The following is a 22,064-nucleotide window of genomic DNA, read 5'->3' as shown; positions in this document are numbered from 1 at the left end:
TTTATTTTTCTTCTTATGTATTCCAGTGCCTGAAAGATGCAAATGTATTTGCACAGTTCCTGGCAAATGCAAGATAAATTAGACATCATTCGTATCCTCAAGATATGTATACCTAACTTGTGACCCAGTTATCTCACCTGTAAAATGGGGATAATAAAATTGTCTTTGTTGTGAGGATTAAATAAAATAGTTCATGTAAATTGCTTAGCATAGTGTCTGGCACATAGTAAGGACTCAAAACATGTTGGTTATTTAGGGATTAGCTATTTTTTATGGATGAGTTTCATAGATATAAAATGAGAGGGAGAAGGAACAGCAGTATTCCAAGCAGGTGGAATGGCAAAAACAAAGGCACGGAGATGAAGAGCTCTAAAAGCCATACACTTTATAGCCCAGGGATGAAAAATCCATGGAAGAGTGCCTTATACACACTCGATAAGGTGACGCAGACCTTATTGGCAATGGGATATCTAGAACATTTGTCTCCTGTATGTTGCCAGGGAAAGGGAAATAGGCCCTCCTTCTCCCTGTGCTGTTTCTGGGAGGGGTTGTGTGACAGGCTACATAGGCTCTGTTGAGGGTGATGGCGAGAAGTTGGACGTGTCAGATCCCAAAGCCTAAGCCTTGGTAGCAAAATGAGGCTGTAACTGTGGCAGCAGCAAATACTGAAATTGGGCCTTGCCTGACTGGAGAAGCACTGCTTTGGCAATGACTTGGTGGAACAAGTGTGCACAAAGTAGCTAGTTTTCTCCTTTCTGTCGTAGCACCCACCTTTTGATCCCTTGCCTTGGCTGCTAGCGGTCACGGTCACGAGTCCCAGAACTCAGGCAGCAGCCTGACAGCCAAGGTTGCAAAAGTGCTACCTGGTCTCCAAGACGGGAGTTGCTCTTCAATCTTTTGCTGTTTCTTGTTGGGTTCCCAGGACGTCTGAAGGGAGTTGACTACCTAAGGGGTTTTACAGTGACAGCAGTCAGGCAGATAGATCCCATTTCCTTCCTGGTTCCCTTCTTTTCCCCTTTATTCCAAAACCGCCCCTCTCCACTTCTCTGCCTTCCTCCAACCCTTCCAAGATGACCCACCTTCCTGGGGGCTTAGGCCCTTAAGTTAAGGGTAGGTAGAGGTTGAATGATTAGATGCTTGGTGGACGAAGCCATTCAAATATTCTTCCCCAAACTTCAGAGCGCCCCTCTCGGCACACACAACTGCCCTAAAAGGCGTGGGAGAGTGGTGTCCGGCTGCGTGTCTGCTAGACCAAGAACGCACAAGTCGCGCGGTGGACTGGACCGGCTGCAAGAATGCGAGTGGGGGGCGGGGTGGGGGTGGGGAAGGGGGGCGCGCGCCCTTTATCACTGGTGGCCGCGCAGTGCGCGCTCCCGGGCGCCTGAGGGGAGGGAGGGACAGACGGACAGAGTGGGGGGCACATGGGGAAGGGATCTGAGAGAGGGTAAGGAGGGAGAGGGAGGGAAAGGGAGGGCTTTGGTGGGGAAGGAGGATAGAGGGGGAACGCGTCCAGCAAGAACAGCGTGTTGGAAGAAACAATGGCAGGGGCAATAGCGATGGTGGCAGGCGAGGCAGCCCCACTCTGGTCACCTTTCTGAATGGGCAGAGGCAGCTCTGGGAGAAGAGGGGACCAGGCAGCGCCCGCAGAGGCTCTGAGAAAAGCGGCGGAGGGAGGAGAAGGAGGAGGAGGGGGAGGAGGAGGAGGAGGAGGAGGAGGAGGAGGAGAGGAGGGGGGACGAGGCAGGGGGAGAACCCGGGAAGGAAAACCAGTAGCATCAGCAGCAGCAGCAGCAGTCGCCGCCGCCACAGCAGTAGCAGTAGCAGTAGCGACAGTAGCAGCATTTAGCAATAGCTTTAACAGCGATAGCGACAGTAGCAGCAGCCGCCCTCCTTCTCTCTCCCTCTCGCGGACGGCCGCGGCCACCGCACAGAGCGGGCTCCAGGCACCTCGCGCGCAGCCCGCTCGCGAGGTAGCCCCGGCCCGAGCGAGCGGTGGTGCAGGCGAAGCGCGGACCCTAGGAGCAGCCGGGCAGCCACTGAGGCTCTGAGTTTCAGGGCCAGAGCCCGACAGCTCTGACTCCATCTAGCACGGCGGCGGCGGCGGCGCCTGAGCGAGCAAGCGAGGGAGAGAGGCGCGTCCACCTGGCGGGCCCGGCGCATGGAGCTGAGGCAGAGGCGGCGGCGGCGGCGGCAGCAGTAGCAGTAGCAGCGGCGGCGGCGGCGGCTCCAACAGCTGCGGCGACGGTGGCAGCCCAACCTTGACTGTGGCCGCACCAGCTCCGGCGCCTGCTGCCTGAGCCCGCCAGCGACGTGCGCCCTGGGAGTCGGCCTGTGAGGTGAGCACGAGCGCTGCCATCCAGCCCCCTGGCCTTCTCGCCGGCTCCCCGGCTGGCTCGGGTGGCGGCGGCAGGGGGTGGAACGAATAGGAGGAAGCCGAGCGAGGAGAGGAGGAAGGGAAAACAGAAGGGAGGACGTCTGTGTGCGGATGGCGTGCATGTGTGTGGCTGTGTACCAGGGAGCGAGGCCGCGAGGGCGAGAGATCCCGGCTCCCCCTGACAGGCACTGCAATCTAGGAAAGGCCTCTGTGCTTGCGCCGAGGGGGAGGGGAAGCCAGCGGGCTGGAGCCGCCGCGCTCACACGCACCCCACCGGGCAGCGGGGACAGCAGAGTGCAGTCTCCTTTCGGGATGGTGCCCGGGAGAGCCTGGCCAGGGAACGGGGCACGGGCACAGCACGCTTTGGCGCGAGCGGGAAAACCCACGCGGCGGCCGCCAGGGCCGAAGCCGCAAAGGTGCGAAGCCGCGTCGCCGGCGCCTCCCCCGCCGGCGGCTCCCCGCGCGCGCCGGGTGGCGGTGGTCACCACAGAGCGCTCCGGGGGGCATGACGCCACCCAGCCGGGACCACAGGCGGGTATAAGTTGGGGACCCAAGCGAGCCTCGCCCAGCTCGTCACCTTTGCGGAAATTGGCCCACGGCCCCTTCCCGCTCTCGGTGGCAGTAGAATTGACGCTTTCCTGCGTGGCTTCTGCGCTTCTCTGTGCCGCACCCCGCGACACACGTCCGCTGGCGTCCTGTACACCCTGTGGGGCAGGGAGGCAGCGAGCCGGCGCGGGGAGCCGGCCCCGCTCCGGGGAAAGTGTGGAAACCGCGCCGCTGAGTTGGCGCCGTTCAGCTGAGGAATCCAGCGGTTTCAGCATGACTGCTTCTGTCTGTCTGATTCGTGAGGGACCGAATCACCCGCGCAAGGTTTTCTGTCTTTTTCGAAGTTAAAAAAAAAAAAATTGGCATCCCCATTTCGACACCAGCGCTCTTGATTTTTGTCGAGCTTCTGGCTGCATTTTGGAATAAGTGGGTCTCATATTTTGCTTCTGGGTTTTGGCTCCCAGCATATTGTTGAATTCCGTGCACAGCAATACACTTAGCTATGTGGCCTTTTTCTAACGTTCCATTTTCAGACTGTTATCTGAGAACACATGTTTTTGTGTGTAGGGCTGGCAGGGCTGTTTTTCAAAAGCGTCTAAAACACTCTAATCCCGGGATTTGAATATCTCGGTTGTTTTTGGTGCAAGAGCAGAGTGTGTCGATAGTTTCTGGAATATTTTGCTTGGTGAGAAAAGGTGCTCCAGTGGTCTTCTTTGAACTACTAAAGACCATTTGAGGTTTTTTTGTATTTTTTTAGGGGGGGGTTAAATCTTCCTTACATCTTTTACACACGAGGTTACCTATGACCAAACGTTTTATTTGCAGCAGTGACGTCCTTATGGCTGAGGAGAATTTACACTTATTGAAAATATATTTTTAGAAGGGAACAAAAAAGTCCTAAGTAACTGTCATTTTACATATTAACTGGGAAACCGGCTAATCAAATAAAACTGGCTGAGTGTCTGAAACTCTATCCCAGTGAAATATGTGGCTGTGAATATAATTAACCATCTGTCTAGTGAGCAATTTAAATTTGGGCTGGTACATTTTTATTACAGTGTCTAATTTCTGGAAGACTTGTACATTTTACCCTGCAGTAACAACAAAAACGTATTTGCTTACTAGGTCAAAAATTTACTTGTGTGGTGGTGGGATCTCTCCTCATAGCTTTCCTGGTCCCAATACTGCTTGACCTGGGAGATCAAAATGAATTTTGCTTTTGCAAACTGCATATTTACAATAGAGGAACTCAAACCAGCCCTGGAGGCTACTGATTAGACATTTTTGTTTCTTGGAAATACTTTCCAATATTTTACCTCCCACAGAACCTAGATATATTGCATGCATTTGAGTTGAAAAGATATAATTTTTTGTGCACATGTGTTCAGATGGCATAGGGTGATTCAACAAAATTGGTAACACTTGAAATTTGACTCCATTTACCTCCTCTGAGTCTACCTAATTCTCTACCTAGCTCTCCCCTAGCTGTTCCAACTGCCGCCCCCGCCCCACAGACATACACTCGCAAAAAAAAATACATCCTTTTGTCCTTTTAGCCAGTTTTTTAGGTTAACAGTATTCAGATCTGTGATTTGAACAATATGCTGAGAAACTGCTTTTCTGGATATCACAAGTGTAAAATACTATAACATAAAAGGAATTCGTATATATTTTTAAAATTTTCCCTATGGTGTGATTTTAATCAGAAATTTATTACTAGGGAAAAAAGGAATAGAGTTTGGGTGGGGATGAAATGGCATGGGAAAGATTCGATTTCAGAGACTTCCACCAAATAGCTATTGTTAACATAATATAATTAAAATGAACCACCGATTGATTGTGCAGTAAGCTAGAGAAAGTCATTTAAAGAAAAATACTTTTAAAACAAATATTTGCCTAAATAACAGCTCTGATAAATGAATAACAATTATGTAAGCACATGGCAGAATTTGACATATGTCAAGTCTGTTAAATAAATCAACCTGTTCAGTGAATAAATCTTCAATGCATCAATGCTTTTTAACACACATGCGCGCACTCACACATGCAAACCTGTAACACCCCTGTTGCCGAAGTCAAACAACTGCAGACGCTGCTTCTTTTTGTTTTGCTCAGTCTTGTCTCTCTTCCCTCTTTTTCTTTTTTCCACAATGGTCTAATTACCTGTAAGCTACCCAGTGAGCAGAGAGAACTAAAGGTGTGGTGGTGTTGCAGAGAGATGAGAAAAAGGATAAGTGCTGAATTTTAAATATTCAAGGATGTCCTCATAGATCTCTGACACAATCACCGGAGGTCCTGATCTCACTGAAGTATTTGCTCAGGAGGACGGGCCTAACCAAAGAAGCATTGATTGCAGTTTTTCTGTTCCTAAGTCCACTTCTAGTAAATATTTTTTTTTCTTCTGCAAACCCCTTAGTTAGGGGAGAAAAGAGATTCTAATTGGCCTTTGACTCTGTTACATTATCTTTAAACTCTTATCTGGTGGTATTTACATGGTTTATGTGTTCCTGTGCACAGTAAGCAAAATGAGAGGACCAAAGTGGGTGATAGGGAAGGGTTAGGATTCACTGAAGAATACGTCATTTGACTTCCTTGTTTTTCCCATCTTAGGGACTTTAGGTTCGGGCATTTTAATTTTTTTTCTTTTCTTTTTCTTTTTCTGTTTTACCTCCTCTGAAAAGTTGCTCTCCAGCTCCCTAATTGACAGTTTCTCTACTAGAGAACCTTTTCAAACCCAAGATCATAGAGTTAGACACAAAGAACTTCCCGGGTTCTCCATGCTGCTTGAAAACAAAGAGCACTAGACAAGACTGCGTCACTTGGGGCCACCTTTAAGTTTGCACTTTTTCGCTTGCCAAGAAAATTTCATGTTGGGCAGAGATGAGGATTCCTCTGTTCTCAAACAACACTGGCCTTGTGCATATCACAACCTTGAGGAAGCCTGGTCTGGGATGTGATCAGCTGGGAGAGTGGAGGATTGAGGGAAACTACCTTTTAGTGATGGTAGGGCCTTTTCTGGGCCAGCTAGAGGAAAGGGTGAGGACCTTCTTTGTCTTTCTTCCCTCCAGTCCCTCACTGCATGCAGTGATTTGCAAGCCTCTGCTAGGGAATGTGCTCTTTTGGTCTTTTTCTGTAGGTAAGTGCTGTGATCTGATATCTTTCCCTTTCTTGTTCTCTGGTGGAAAAGAAACTGAAGTCTTTGGGATCAACTCCTATGCACACAATTATTATTTTTCCAAAGGGCACCTCAATAGGTTCATCTTACCTATCCCCAGTGTGATAATTTTGATATAAACAATTATCTACTATTTTCTCAAGCACCCCAAATCTCATTAAAAAATTTAAACTTTTCACCCTCAGTAGCCCGTTTCAAGTGCCACTCAACTAGCTTAAACAAAAAGCTGCCCATGATGTTTACCTGAAGAGGGTTTAGAGATTCAAGACCAAGATTATACCTTGATTCTGACTGCTAGAGTAGTGCCATGCCATCATCAAGAACAGGCATAGAGGTCTGTTTTATTTGAAGGAAGTTAAAACATTTCCTCTATGGAGGACCATAGAGGTGATCATCTGTTGTGGTTTATGCCTGTTGTTCTAGCATACCTATTTCACCCTCAAATGTGTCCCAGTTTAGAAAACAAATTCTGTGGTCACCTTACTATGTGGTCACCACATTTGAAAGAATCTATGCTTCTTGATTTGGGGAGATAGTTGTGTTTGCAAAACTTGGGGAGATAATGAGCTTTGGAGATGTAATAGTCCCTTAATCTGGCTCAGCCTATCTTTTTCCTAACTAATGGGTCTTTTTTTTTTTTTTTTTTTGAGACAGAGTCTCACTTTGTTGCCCAGGCTAGAGTGAGTGCCGTGGCGTCAGCCTAGCTCACAGCAACCTCAAACTCCTGGGCTCAAGCAATCCTCCTGCCTCAGCCTCCCGAGTAGCTGGGACTACAGGCATGTGCCACCATGCCCAGCTAATTTTTTTTTTCTATATTAGTTGGCCAACTAATTTCTTTCTATTTATAGTAGAGACGGGGGTCTCGCTCTTGCTCAGGCTGGTCTCGAACTCCTGACCTCGAGCAATCTGCCCGCCTCGGCCTCCCAGAGAGCTAGGATTACAGGCTTGAGCCACCGCGCCCGGCCACTAATGGGTCTTTGTGGAGAAAAACTCCAGAAATGATTTAGGCTTTGGGCTTGATAGAATTGGATTATTAGCTCCAAAGGCATCCCTCCAAAGTGCATGCATGTGTTTTCATGTACACATGCACACAAAGAGGTGCTATCTGCATGCTAGAGTGGCTGTTCTTACTTTCATGAAGGACTGATAAGAGGTAATAAGCTTAAAGCTTATTAGGAGAAAGGTAGTTTTAGAAAGAACATCCTGACCATGGTAGTTGTGAGAAAAAGAGGTGTAGTACCAAGGGAAGTGTGAATGCTTTTTTTCAGAATATGTTTGAGAAGTGCATGGGCAACTCTCTGTCCTGAATAGTTTGCATGTAGTCCTGCATTTTATGTATATAATTTTCCATTTGCCTTTTGGTCAAGGCAAATGGAAAGATGATCTTTTAAACTGCCTCCCATTCTTAAGTATCTGTGATTGGCTTTCATTGATCTAGGACAGGACTCAAATCAGGCCTGCCATGGAAAAAGAAATAATGCAGACAAGAAGAAAACATAGATCCATTTAGCATTGCTTTTGCAAGTGTTTTCAAGCTCTTCCTTTTTATTTGATCTTGAGTCCAATGTTAAAATGACCCCACATTTCATGACCATATTTCAGCTGATATCTAGGTGCTTAGAGATTGTCCAGAGCCTGGTGGCGTGGCAGAGGGATGATCCAAAAAGTGAAATCCACAGGTAAATTTGTTTAAGTTGAAATGTCAATAGTTACCTTTTCTTTCCTGCCTATTGCAGTAACCTAAAGTTTGTGGTGCTACCACATTCTTTCTGCCTTCCTTCCCAATATTTGCTGTGTTATTCCAGGCACACATGTGATTTATTAACCTGGAGGGAGACTAGCTCTCAGATAATTGCTTGAACAGGAACCTGCTTTCTCTCTAGTTACTAAATAACTGGAACACATTTTGAAGATGTGCTGTTTACTAAGTAGGGGAGTAGAAAAATGGGGCCATCACCATTTAGCCAATGGCCCCTAAGCTTAGCATGAACTCCTATGAAAATTCAATGAATGCCAAGGATACCCTCTTCCGAAAGTGCACATTTACAAATATAACACTTGCATACATTTTCAAGAAGTCCAACCATGCATTGTGAGTTAAAAGCCTCTGCACTAGCCTTTTCCTAGTTGTTACAGAATTCCTGTTCCATGGCTGTCATGGTCACAGTGGCTTGAAATGGAAGCCATGAAAATGACTCTCTCAGAAAAGTATGTTATTAGTATCCTTATGGTCCACAGCCCTCAGCTACTCTTACAGGCATTTTTCTGATTAGCCTTCCTGAGCATTTTTATTATGAAAAACAACCACTTAGCACTCACTTTGACATTACCGTTCTCACCCAAAACAAGTTGAAACTAGTTTCCCCAAATCCTTGACTTGTCAACTCTCAGATTCTTTAAAATGCCTGTTCAGCTCTCACCTCCCACAAGTTCGTCATTAATATATAACTACATTCCATAAAAGCTCACTCACATGTGTCTGCCTCTATCTCTCTGTCCTTCCTCTGTATCTTTATCTCTGCATATTTCTTTTAGCCAAGGGCATGACGAAAGTAGGGAACTCAACTGTTAGGTATGGTGATGGGGTCAGAGAGGGAGGTGGTGTCCAGATATCTTCATGGGGACCTTAGGGACTTATGAACCTTTTGGAATATCAGCCATCCTGGAGAGAGTTAATGGATTTAATCCCAGATATCTAACATCATATATTAAAGGCAAAGCTCCTTAAGCTCTGTAAACATGAATATATGCCACATCTGCGCCTTGCAGTTGGGATGGTAGTAATAGGTGGTATTCTTACTCATGAATAAATATTTATTGCTTCTTTTATTAGCAGTTTAGAATATTGCACAGTATGAGAGTTAATAGAATTCTAAGGCTGGATGGGTCCATTAATGATCATTTATAATTTGATTCAGGAAACATTTGTTGAGCATCTACTACTTGCTAAGCACTGGGATACTGGGGACAGAGGAAAAGATAAATGGATTTTCCTATCTTATAGGGAATTAGCTTTGTTCCTGGCTGAGTCTTTTGACCATCTACATGAATTTACCCCATAATTTTTATAATTCAATGCATTTTTCTATTGTTTCTATATTCTACCCCTTGGAAAATGTTTTAGTCCATGTTCTGTTGCTTATAACAGAATACCTGAAACTGGGTAATTTATAAAGTAAAGGAATTTATTTCTTACAGTTATGGAGGCTGAGAAGTCTAAGGTTGAGGGGCTGCATCTGCTGAGGACCCTTTTGCTGGTGGGGACTCTGCAGACTCCTGAAGCAGCACAGGGCATCACATGGCAAGGGAGCTGAATGTGCTAGCTCAGATCTGTATTCTTCTTCTTATAAAGCTACAAGTCCTATTCCTGTGATTACCCATTACTCCATTAACCTATTAATCCATTAATCTATGAATGGATTAATCCATTTGGGAGGGCAGGGCCCTCGTGACCCAATCACTTTTTAAAGGTTTCACCTCTCAATACTACCATGTTGGGGATTCATTTTTAACATAAGTTTTGGAGGAGACAAATATTCAAACCCTAACAAGCATAGGTGGCCTGTTTTCCTAACACAGCGGGAAATTCCTCAGCAAATAGATATCTCTAGCTGGGTTGAGACAAGATTTCCAGCCTCTGTGGCACAAATGCTTCTGTTCTTATCCCTGTGATGGCTTAGCCAGCCTCATTTAACAGGGAGTAACGTGTTTTTTTCTCTGCAATTCTGAGGCAGGATTTTTATCATTGCGATCATTGGTGATGTGGAATTGCAAATAGCATTAGCCATGATGTATTGACTATTGCTTTAAGATTATGGTACAGAGTTATTGACTTCTGACTAATTAATTGAATATACTCTGCAAAAAGCCAGTTGTCTGTCTTCGGGTTTGTTTTTAACCCCTAGTTGGTAGCTGTGTTGGTTTTCTACTATCGTTACTCTTACAAACTACCAAAAACTTAGTGGTCTAAAACAACAAATTTATTATTCTACAGTTTTGGAGGTCAGAGATCAGGAGCCTGAATTACATTCCACTAGGCTAAAATCAAGGGGTAGGCAGGGCTGTGTTCCTTTCTGGAGGATATAGGGGGAGAATCTGCTTCCTTGCCTTTTCCAGCTTCTAGAGGATGCTGGAATTTCTTGGCTCATGGCCCCCTTTCATATTTAAGACCAGCAATAGGGGATTGATTTCTCATATCACATCCCTTCAATCTTGCTCTCATCATTACACTTCCTTCTCCAACTCTCACTGTTCTACTTCCCTCTTCCACTTATAATGACCCCTATAATTATGTTTGGTCCACCTGGCTGGATAATCCACGATAATATTCCCATCTCAAAGTTAGTTGATTTGCAACCTGAATTGTATGTGCAACCTTAATTCCTCTTGTGCCATGTAACCTAACATATTCACAGGTTCTGGGAGTAGGATGTAGACATCTTTGGAAGGCCATTATTCTGCCTACTGCAGTTACTTTTTTTCACTTTTAATTTTGAAATAATTATACATTCACAGGAAGTTTCAAGGACAGAGAGGTCCCATGTATCCTTCGCCCATTTCCCCCAATGGTTATATCTTGCATAACTCTAATACAATATCAAAACTATGAATTTGACATTGGGACAATGGGTGTATAAAGTGCTATGTCATTTTGTCACATGTGTATATTTGTGTCACCACCACTGCAATCAATATAAAGTACTACTCATCACTACAAGAGATCTCTCTTGTGCTACACTTTTATAGTCTTTGTAGTCATACTCATCCCCCTTCCCCATCACTGCAAACCCCTGGCAATCACTAATCTGTTTTTCATATCTAGAGTTTTATCATTTCAAGAATGATATATAAATGGAGTCATAGAGTATGTGACCTTTTCAGGTTGGCTTTTCTTGGCTCAGCATAATGCCTTTGAGATCCATCCAAGTTCTTTTGTGTATAAATAGTTCATTCCTTTTTACTATTGAACAGTATTCCACGGTATGAATTATCACAGTTTGTTTAATCATTCACCTATTGAGAGACATTTTGGTTGTGTCCAGTTTTTGGCTATTACAAATAAAGCTGCTGTGGACATTAGTGTGTAGATTTTTGTGTGAACATAAATTTTCATTTCTCTGGGAAAAATTCCCAAGAGTGTAATTGCTGGGTCCTACGGTAAATATATGTTTAGTTTTTTTAAACTAAAAACTAGTTTTTCAGTTTTTTTAAGAAACTGAAAAACTATTTTCCAGAGTTTCTGTAAGTACATAACTTATTAAATCTATTAGTATCAACGTTTTACCTATTTGAGTATATTAGAGAGACCTTACCTCTCTTTAAGGCCCTTTACCTTCCCCTGCATATATTGCCTTAAATATTTCCTCTACACACTTTAAAAATTTTTTATTATTTTTAATTTTATCTCCTTAAATTCCATTTACCATTTGTTTTTTAGAGATGAAGTCTCACTATGTTGCCTAGGTTGGCCTCAAACTCCTGGGATCAAATGGTCCTCGTGGCCTCAGCCTCTTAAGTAGCTGGGATTATAGACATATACCACCATGTCCAGCTCTCTACATATATTTAGAACTACATCAGACTATAATTTTTGTTTCAACCCTCAAATATAACGAGAAACTCAACAAGAGAAGCAAAGTCAATTGTATTTACCCTTACTTTCACTCTTTTCGGTGTTATTTCTTCCTTTGGAAGGTTCCAAGATTTCTTCTTTTATATTTTCCTTTCTGTTTAGAAACTTTCCCTTAGTCATTCTTTTAGTGCACGTTTGCTAGCAACTAATTCTCTTAGTTTTTTTCCATCTGTGAATTTCTTGATTTCCCCTTCATTCCTGAAGGATATTTTGACTCAAAATAGGATTCCAGGTTGACAGATTTTTTTTTTTTCTGAAAGTGCTTGAAAAGTGTGCCATTTATTTCTGGCCTTCATGGGTTCTGATGAGAATTCTGCTGTCATTTGAATTGTTTTTCCCTTGTAGGTAAGGTGTCATTTCTCTTTTGCTGCTTTCAAGGTATTTTTTTCCTTTATTTTTTAGAAGTTTGACTCTGATGTGCCTCAGCATGGATTTCTTTGGGTTTATCTAATTCAGGATATGCTTCTTGAGTCTGTAGGTTTATGTCTTTTGCCAAGTTTAGTAAGTTTTTGAGCATTATTTCTTCAAATACTTTTTATGTCGTGCCTTCTTCTTTTGTTTCAGGCCTCCTCTGATGACAGAAAAGTTAGATCTTCTTTTTGTAGTCCTATAGGTCCCTGAGGCCTTGTTCATTTTTTTCAGTCTATTTTTTTTCTCTGTTATTCAGATTGGATAATTTCTATCATTGTATCTTCAAGTTAGGTGATTCTTTTATCAGTGTTCTCCGTTCTGCTGTGGAGATCATACATTCAGTTTTTAAATTTTGTTATTGTATTTGCCATTTCTAAAATTTCTACTTGATTTATCTATATATCCTTTATTTCTTTGATGAGACTTTTATATTTGATTTGTTCCAAGGGTGTTTCCAGCTGTATAATGAAGCATTTTTGTCATGGCTGCTTTGAAACCTTTGTCAGGTAAGTCTAATATCTCTGTCATCTTGGTTTTGGCACCTCTTGATTGCCTTTTTTCCAATCAATTTGAGATCTTTCTGGTTCTTGGTAATGATGAGTGATTTTCTATAGAAATCTGGACATTTTTGTAGTATGTTATGAGATTCTGGATCTTATTTTAACTTTCTGTTTTGGCTGGATTTCTCTCACACTGCTCCGGCTCCAGGAGTTCCAACTCCAGGGGAAGGGAGTTGTTGTCTTGCTACTGCCAGGTGGAAGTGGAAGTCCAGATTTCCCATTCAGCTTGTTGACACCTAGAGGGCAAGGCTTCTTATAATTGCTTTGTAGGAGTTGGAATTCAGCCACATTTCAAGTGCTTGGTAGCCACATATGGTTTGTGGCTACCATATTGGGCAACACATGGGTAGAACATTTCCATCACTGTTCTAGAAGACTGAGGTTGGGGGAGGGAGCAATAAAGGAGTTTGACCCTACAGTAATTGAGGTTTGGGGTTACTGTGGCACAGGTAGAATAAGACGAGGACCTAGTTATTGGATCCAAGGTCCATGGCTAGGGTTTGGATCCAAAACCTGAGGTGCTATGACTGGTAGAGAAATATGGGCACAGGGAACTTAGCTGGTCATTATGGATCCAATAGAGCAGAGTTGGTATCCATAGTATTAATCAAGTTTCTTCCTCTCAGCCCTGTAAGAGAGGTAGTGTGGCATGCTGCAGATTCTAGTACCACTCCATTTGGATAGAGGGAAAGTCTTTCCTATTGGGGGATAGTTAATTTATAGCAACAAACTTCACCTCCATGACTGAAGTAACCATTGATTGAGGAAATATTAACAGAAAAAACTAGGTCATGAAAAGGGTATTCATTTGGTTTATGGAATTTAGGGTTTGTTTGGCATCTTGGTGGCCTTGATATTCTAGTCCTTGAGGCTTCTAGCATGCTCAGCCAGCTGGGGGGCATTTGTGAAACAGCTCTGTCCTTCACAGAGCTCTGTGTTGGCTTGTTGACACGTTTTGTCCAAGGCCTAGAGAGTTAGTAGATGCTGTTACACAGCTTCTTTGTACACTGGAATAACTGTTCCCTTCTCAAGTCTCTCTTTGCTTAGACTAGTGGGAGTGTACTCAGTGTAGGTTCAGTGTTCTCAGTCTCCCCTTGGGGCAGTTTAGTTACATTTTCCCTTACTGGCTTTCTGTATTTGTATATACATCTCTATGTGCTTCTATTTATGAGCTGCCTATACACTGTATCTCTTGGCAAGGGACAAGGTATATTCAGTGTCTACTGAATGTGTGTTGTATGTATGTATACAGGTAATATTGCCTTTTCCCATAGTAAGACCTATATGTGCAAAATTGTTACCTTGACATGTTGAGATGTTTCATAAATGACACAGTCAAATCTATTTATCAAAATAGGTGAAATGAAGGGGAATTGTGCCTGTGCTATAGTGGGTTTTTCAGATCTATATGGCTTGACTTAAAACTCAACAGAAACATACACTCACCTGAGAAAGAAGCAGTTTGGGAGTTAGGCTGTAAAGAAAGAGGCATGCTTTCTAACTGAAGACTAAGGTGTTGGTTATAAAATCCCAGATCATGGCTCACCAAGATCCTTCCAGTATATATATATGTGGGGAAGATGTTAGTGTGCCTACTCTGTTACTCAGAGATATGACGATGGTATGTAGTGGGAGTAACCAAAATCTTGATTTGTCACTTTGTCTCTCAAGAAGGCCCAAATATGCCACTTGACTTTTGAAGATGGTGTTCACTAGTTGTGCTGAGGGGCCAAAGAGTAAGGATATTGCTGAACAGAGCTGGGAAAAGAACTGGAATCAGCCTTCCTTGCCACTGATTCTACCATTTTCCTATAAGCCACTGTTTTTTGGCTCTAGTTCAATAATGTTTTAGTAGCTAGGCTTACATAGATTTAGCACCTGCATAAAGAGAAAGGTTCATTTGTTTATTGTCCAAATAAGGTGGTGATGTCATGATATTATTGACCCTAGTAATTCATGACTCATTAAGTCAGGGTCACTTCTAGCCGACCACTGAAAGATGCTGAAAAGTAGGTAGGTGAATTAATCTCTTCCCTTTGATTTTTACCTTTAATGTTCTACCCTCAGGTATGACTTATCTTCCAGCACTGAGTACCATTGGCTAATGGATGCCTAAAGTGGATGCATTTAACACCAGGAATGGAATTCCTTTGTTTTCTGAAAATTCAGTTTATTAGACTGAAGTATCTACAGGCCTGCCTCAGACAACAAGGCCACATACAGACAAGAGCACTCTCAAATTACGCTTTGAAATCAAAGTCTATTTTGGCATAATATGTGCTGAAAGGAAAAGTGTACTCCTAGGTATGCTCTTTACTTTGCCTTTTAGACTGTCCTTTTGAGCTTCCTCAGCCCTTCTCTGATCTGCATGGCTCTGACCCCACTCTCAATAACCTTCTGGGAAGGAGGCCCTGTCTTATGTCATCTACTTATGGCACTGAAATCCTGGGTGTCACATGGAGCATGCTCAGGGAGAAGCTGTTTCTAGACCCTCAGGTAGAAAGGGTGCTCAAGCAGCTGAGACAGCCTGAGGTAGGAGAGGGAGCAGTGGATGGTAGGGTAGAGAGCTGCCATCCCCACTGCTAAGATGGCCAGCTGAGGGAGAAAGCTATTTATTCAATAGTTCTGAGAAAGTAAAATCCTATACTGGTGTGTCTTCATTCAGGAGACAGTTATGATAAGGAACCACAGGCATTAAGGCTGCCAATAATAATGCCTTATGATTCCATAGCCCCTCTCTTCTAAAGGGCCCAAAGGGCTCCTATGTTTGACTTCATTTAGCCTCAAAAACATCCTTGTGGACTTAGGAAAGGTAAATATTGATGACCATGTAGGACAAGTTGCATCCCCTCCCTGGGCCTCAGAGTTTTCAAACTGTGAAATGGGGGCTTGGTCTAGAAATGATCTCTAAGGTCTTTTCCCACAGTAACAGTTTCCACTGTGGTAACATTTTCCAGATGGAGGAATTGAGTTTCAGAGAATTTTAAGTGAGTTTCCCAAAGCCACACTATATATCAGGGACAGAATGATGATTACAGGCCAAGCTCTGATCCCTTCCCTTAGATTTCTCTATCAGTGGTCTCTTTGAACAGTGAGGTAAGGGGAACTCTCACTTCTAAACACGTGATGCCTGTGCTTATCCCTTGCATTTAGCACTCTCCCCACATCTGACCACCTTCCCAAACTATCTCCTCTTACTTATCAGCAGGGCCTTCACCCTTGCCCTTGATGTTGCCCGGAATTCATATCTTGTTTAACTGCAGCTGTTTTCCTAACATACTGTGCAGCTGGATGCAAGGTCACTGCTATCCTCAGAGAGCAAAGTCTGGAGCCAGCACTTTAGTTACATCAGCCGAGAGCCTGTGGCCCCAGGGTGTAGCAGGAGGTCAGGGCAAAAAGAGCCACTGAAAAACATCATATTTCAAGGTACCCGCAAAAAGAAAGGAGAGTCTATAGATTAGGGCTGGGGGGGAAAGGGCTGACAAAAGGGGCCATTGGGGAAATCAGGAGCCAGTGAATTGATAAAAGCAAATTGATTCAATGATCAATCCATAAGCAGCAAAGAGACCAGGATGCCTGAGATTTCTTCAGAGTTGGGGGATAAACATGGCATTTGTGGCTGTGACAGAGATTTAGCTTGGGAGAGGGCAATAGGGAAAAATAAAAGGCTTCAGCAAGTTTAACTTTTGTAGTAAGACATTTAGTTTAAGAAATGTTGTGAGCTAAGTACTGCGAAGGAATAAATTCAGAGAACCATACTCCCCATATGATTCCTGGAAACCAGTAGGAATTTGGCTCAAGAAGGGATGGCAGAAGGTGATTTGTGGCGTTATAACAGCCGCCCTGGAAGCTGAGATGGAAAATTTGTCCCTGAAAGGCTAGGCAGTTAGAGGAAACTCACTGGAAGTTTCTGTCCGGAGAAAATCAATGGAACAGAGAGGGGTTTTAAAGCATATGGTGGGGGGTGAAGTCTGGAATACCTGGGAGTGCCAATCTTGTAATAGGTCCATTCGTTAAATTCTTGGCTTATGGTCTAGAATAGGAATTTGTTCGTTACTTTGGGGCAAAAAGGTCCCGAGGCTCCCAAGGCCTCTCTCTATCTTATGCCAGTGATTCCCTCTCTGATTTTTCTTTCTCTTGTTACTTTTTTCTCTTTTCTATTTCTCCAGTTTTAAGAATAAATTCATTTGTCATTTATTAAAATAACCCATGAACATTTCACAGATATTTTAAAATATAGACAAGAAACAATCCAACCTTTTGCTTTGAGAAATTGTTTATGTTTTTATTTTGAATAATTAGAAATATATTGAAAAGCACTGAGAATCAACAATATAAAAAACACACCTGGATCTCAGAATTGACAAACTGTTAACATTTTAAACATAAAGTTTGCTTTAGATTTTTTTTCCAGTGGGAGAAATAAAACATTAGAGACAAGTTAAATTCTGTCCCTAATTCCAGTCCCATTCTTCCCCATCCATTTCCAGAGGCAAGCACTAAGATGAACGTGGTATGTATTCTTCCATTTTGTTTTTGTACTTTTGCATAAGAGTATGCTTCCCTCTCTCCCTTCTCCCTTCTCCCAGTAAATAATGTGTAGAACTGTTCTGTGTGTTTTTAAAATTTACATAAGTAATATCTTAATGTATGTGTCATTCTGCAACTAGTTTTTTTTTTTTTCACTTAAAAACTTGTTTTGGGATTTATTCTAGTTTTCTTTTTACATTCTCCTTTTCCACTCTGTGCCCTAGAACCAATGGCATGTACATTACTTTTTCATGATAAAAATAATATATAATCACATTGCAGAAAAACTGGAAAATCCCATCAATCGTTGGCTCTTAAAACCAGAGAGCTCAACGTCCTATTGTAGACTTCAATTTGCAAAGGCTGCAGGCAGCTCAGCTAACCCAGTGATTCTGGCTATAAAGCAATGAAGGGCAAAATTGGAATGGTCTCTAGAGACACACTTCCTTACCCGACTCCTACCCCATTCCATGAAAAAGTAAAACAGAGGCCCAAAGAAGGGAAATGACTTAATAAGGGCACACATTTCTTTAATACTGTACTTGAGACTCCTTACTCCCTGTCCCGTACTTGGTACTTGAAACCTTTCTGAGGCAAAAAACAAAACAAAACAAAAACAAACAAAATAACCCTAAAACTTCAATTTTTCATTATAAAAATTATCCATTTTAATACGGTGTGTAAAATACAGAAGAGTAGAAAAATGAAGAAATCAAGAAATGCCCATTTTAACATTTTGATCTGATCTTTTTTCCTATACCATTTTTATGTTTCTTTGATTGTACCTTATCTTACTTTTTTCTACTTTAACATTATAATGTCATATGCACATTTGTTTTCAAAAGGCAGATTTGTACATTGAACTCCTACCACTAAATATTTTTTAAGGCACATGTTTGCTATTTAGCCATTAAGATGGTATAGGCAGGGTCTTGAGTAGAGAAGGAAACAAGGACCATAGTATATTCCCCAGCAAGCTTGTTCCTGTCCTTTAGCCAGATCTTGTTCTTCTGAAACAAAACAACAACAGCGAAACCTAGGTAGACATTTCTAGGATTCCTGCTCCTGAAATAGTCATTCAGAGCAGTTTGGTTGCCTTCTGAAATGGCTTAGTGTATAACCATGGGGAGCTCTGATAGAGCCCTCCAATTCCAAGGCAAGGGCACACACACGACTAGAATTGTTGCTCACAATATTGGTTACATTGTTTAATTTTAATACATGCAAACATGCATTCAATCATCAAGACCTGCTGGGAGAAAGAGAGGTGATGGTTTATTATTCTGGACAGTTCAACATATTTGAAACAGTAAAGCACCGAGAGATTAAGCAACTCGCTCAAGGTCACACAGTGAAAAAGTATGATGCTGAGATTAAAAAATAAAGTAAAACATGAGAGTGCTGTTATTCTTGGTCTTGGGTCTTGGAAAGCCGGACCTTAGCCTGCTGAAGATCACTGCACTTCTGCTTTAATCAGTTTAATTCATTGCTAGCTTGCCCTTGCTGCCTTTGATTCTCTTTGCATTGGCCAAATGTCAATCCGCAGTAGTTGTTCCAAAGCTCTTGACAGTTTCAATTTTTCAGTTCCAGGCTCTATTCTTTTGCTCAGGGCTAGAAAGGCAGAAGTCAGCTAGCAGCTAGCTGCATGTCTGATCCACACTTGCTCAGGGCTGGGGTGTGTGTGTGTGTATGCCTGTTAATCACTGAAGACTCCAGTATTAGGAATGTTCAAGATTTTACATTGAAATAATTAAATGAATTCCTCTATAAAGAATCCTCTCCCCATGTAACCAAAATGTTTGTTCCTCCATAATATCCTGAAATGAAAAAAAAAAGAACCTTCTCCCCTGCCGGAAGATTTACTTTTGGGAGATACTTATTTCTGCAATTGATCGAATTGGTTTGGAAATAGGCAGGTGAGGGTCAGCAAGCATGTGATTTGCTGGGACATAGGGTGATCTTGCTTCCAGATACTTAGAAGCCAATGTTGGAACAAGGTCCACCCTTTTCCCCTCCCCATAGCAAAGACAGCTGAGCTAAAGCTGCCTTTATTAAGGAGTGACTTTGGGTGCTGCGGTACCATTTTCCCTTCAAACTGGGCAGACAACTTCTCTGTGGGAGTCAGAACCTGCCACACCTATCCCATAGGCTTTGGAAAATGCGAAGTGGCACTTGCTGCATCTAACCTCCAAAGAACTTGCCTGCTTGCTGACCAGCTTGGCTTTGGAAAACTTTGCCATTTTTTGCCTTTCCAAAGGCCTCCACCTGTAGAGGTTTGAATGCAGGGGTGTAAGAGGCATTGAGGGTGTGCTGCTGAAAGCTCACAACTGTCCTTAGACCCAAGGAGGGCAGCAGTTCAAGAAGTCCATTACTCATCTGTTTCCACTATCTCAGGTAAGTGAAGATTCTAGTCCTCACTGGAAAAGACAAGAGGGGTAAGTAGATATAGGAGCCCAGAAGAGTTTCGGGGGATTTTAGCCACAGATCAGCTAAAACAGTGCTTCACGATCTTTTTTATACCCTCCCAAACCCTCTGTTACCTTTTTTCTTAAGGCCCAACTTCAAAGAGTTTTCTCCTGAAAAACTGTACTTACTAAATAATAGCTTTTCCATGTTCATATACATACATATATGCTCATGTGTCAGAGCTGATCAGCACATATAACCATGTTATTGTGCTTAGTTGCTATAATTCTAGGGAAATGCAAAGAAACTTAACATTTAGCTAACTGGGGCAGCTATATGATACAGTGTTCTGTTTTTCTTAAAGTTTTGAAATATGAAACTGGCTTGAGGATCCCCTTTATTACCTTTTTTGTTAAGATGACCAGGGACCTTAGGTTGGAAACCACTGACCTGGTTAACTCCTTCTCTCCATTTTTGAGTCAAAAAGTAAGGCTTTTGGCCAAATATAAAGAAAGTTAGTCTTTGAGCTGGGATTAGAACTACCCCCACTACTAGGGGCCAGTTTGCATCCTATTACTTAGATTCTCCTATGACACTTCTATAACCGACTCATTCATGGTCAAATTGCAAAAATGTCGCGAAGAGGACTTTTGGCTGTGGTCTTTAATAGACATTGAAGGCACACATGGTAGTTTGGAACTGCCTTGAGATTTGGCAATTTCTGGGAAGGGTATTAAAGGAGCTTTCTCATTCTAGTGATTAGAGGTTCAAAGTCATTCATAGATATTATAATAAAATATACTTAAAGAATATCTGTTAATACTAAATGTGATACTATAGCGGGGAGGAGGGAAGGGGTCGGAGTAACAGTGAACGGATGGATTAGTAAAATAACCCCCATTTCAGGAAAACTATGTGTTATTAGGGAGATATATGTACACAGGACTATTTCTAAGGCAAGGCATAACATAGTGCATGCCTCTGGGAGTTGTAAATTGCATAACACTTTTGGGTAACACTTTGTTCAGCAGGATTTCCTGGGACTGAAAAATGTATAATGAGACCAGGTAAACCAGCAACTGCGGTATTTTTAACTGCCTGCTAGGAGAAGACAAGTGATGTAAGTTGTGCCTCAGTGGTGCTTCGTGCAGCAAATTACAACAAAATTTAGAAGTGCTACCATCCTGGCTATTTGTATGTTTATCATTAAACCTCACATTGACATATTGGCCACAATTGTTTTCTGTGTCCTGGAAACAACATAGGGGATCATCTAAATCATCCTTATCTGACACATTAATTACCTTTGCTAGATTACCTTACCTACATATATGCACAGACAGACAGCTACTTCCAAAGGCAATCCATGCCAGAAAGCCCATTCTTTTTATTTTATTTGACTATTTTTAACTGGCAAAATACACGTAACATAAAATTTACTGTCTTAACCATTTTTAAGTGTACAGTTCTGTTGTATTAAGTACATTCATGCACATTGTGGTACAACTATCACCACCATCCATCTCCAGAACTCTTTTCATGTTGTGGTGCTGAAACTCTGTACCTATTAAATAACTCCCCATTTCCCCCTTTCTCAAGCCCTGGAAACCTGTATTCTATTTTTTGTCTCTATGAATTTGATGGCTCTAGGTAAGTGGAATCATATAGTATTGGCTTATTTCACTTAACACAATGCCTTCCAGGTTCATCCATGTTGTAGCATGTGTCATAATTTCTTTCCTTTTTAAAGCTGAATAATATTTCATTACATATATATACCACATTTTGCTTAACCATTCATCCATTGGTGGACACTTGGGTTCCTTCCACTTTTTGGCTATTATGAAAAATGCTGCTATGAACATGGGTGTACAAATATCTCTTCAAGAGCCTGCTTTCAGTTCTTTTGGGTATATATCCAGAAGTGGGATTGCTAGGTCATATGGTAATTTCATTTTTTAATTTTTTATATACTGTTTCATATAGTGACTGCACCAGTTTACATTTCTACCAACAGCGTACAAAGGTTCTCATTTCTCCAGATCTTTGCCAGCATTTGCTGCTTTTTTTCCAATAGTATCTATGCTAATGGGTGTGAGGTGGTATCTCATTGTGGTTTTGATTTGCATTTCTCTAATAATTAGTGATGTTGAGCATCTTCTCATGTGCATATCGGCCATTCATATATCTTCTTTGGAGAAATGTCTATTCGAGTCCTTTGCTCATTTTAAAAATCAAGTTGTTTGTTTTTTATGTTACTGAGTTGTAGTAGTTCTTTATATATTTTGGATATTAATATTTTATGAGATATATGATTTGCAAATATTTTCTCTCATTTCATACATTGCCTTTTCATTATGTTGATAGTGTCCTTTGATGAACAGAAGTTTTTGATATTGGTGTATCCAATTTATTCATTTTTTTCTTTTG

At 42.1% G+C, this 22,064-nt stretch overlaps 1 protein-coding gene across 1 annotated transcript in view; it reads left to right on the top strand.

Moving 5' to 3' along the window:
• Positions 1–1,760: 1,760 nt before the first annotated feature.
• The window catches only part of NEXMIF (neurite extension and migration factor), a 126,019-nt gene continuing 105,715 nt past the window's right edge, over positions 1,761–22,064 (top strand). The window contains exon 1 of the mRNA XM_020284864.2: positions 1,761–2,336. The gene's annotated coding sequence lies outside the window, so the exon portion shown is untranslated. The remainder of the gene's footprint in view (positions 2,337–22,064) is intronic.

Source organism: Microcebus murinus, chromosome X (genome assembly GCF_040939455.1).
Source record: "Microcebus murinus isolate Inina chromosome X, M.murinus_Inina_mat1.0, whole genome shotgun sequence".
NCBI classification, from domain to species: Eukaryota; Metazoa; Chordata; class Mammalia; order Primates; family Cheirogaleidae; genus Microcebus; species Microcebus murinus.
This window is presented reverse-complemented; position numbering and strand designations above follow the sequence as displayed.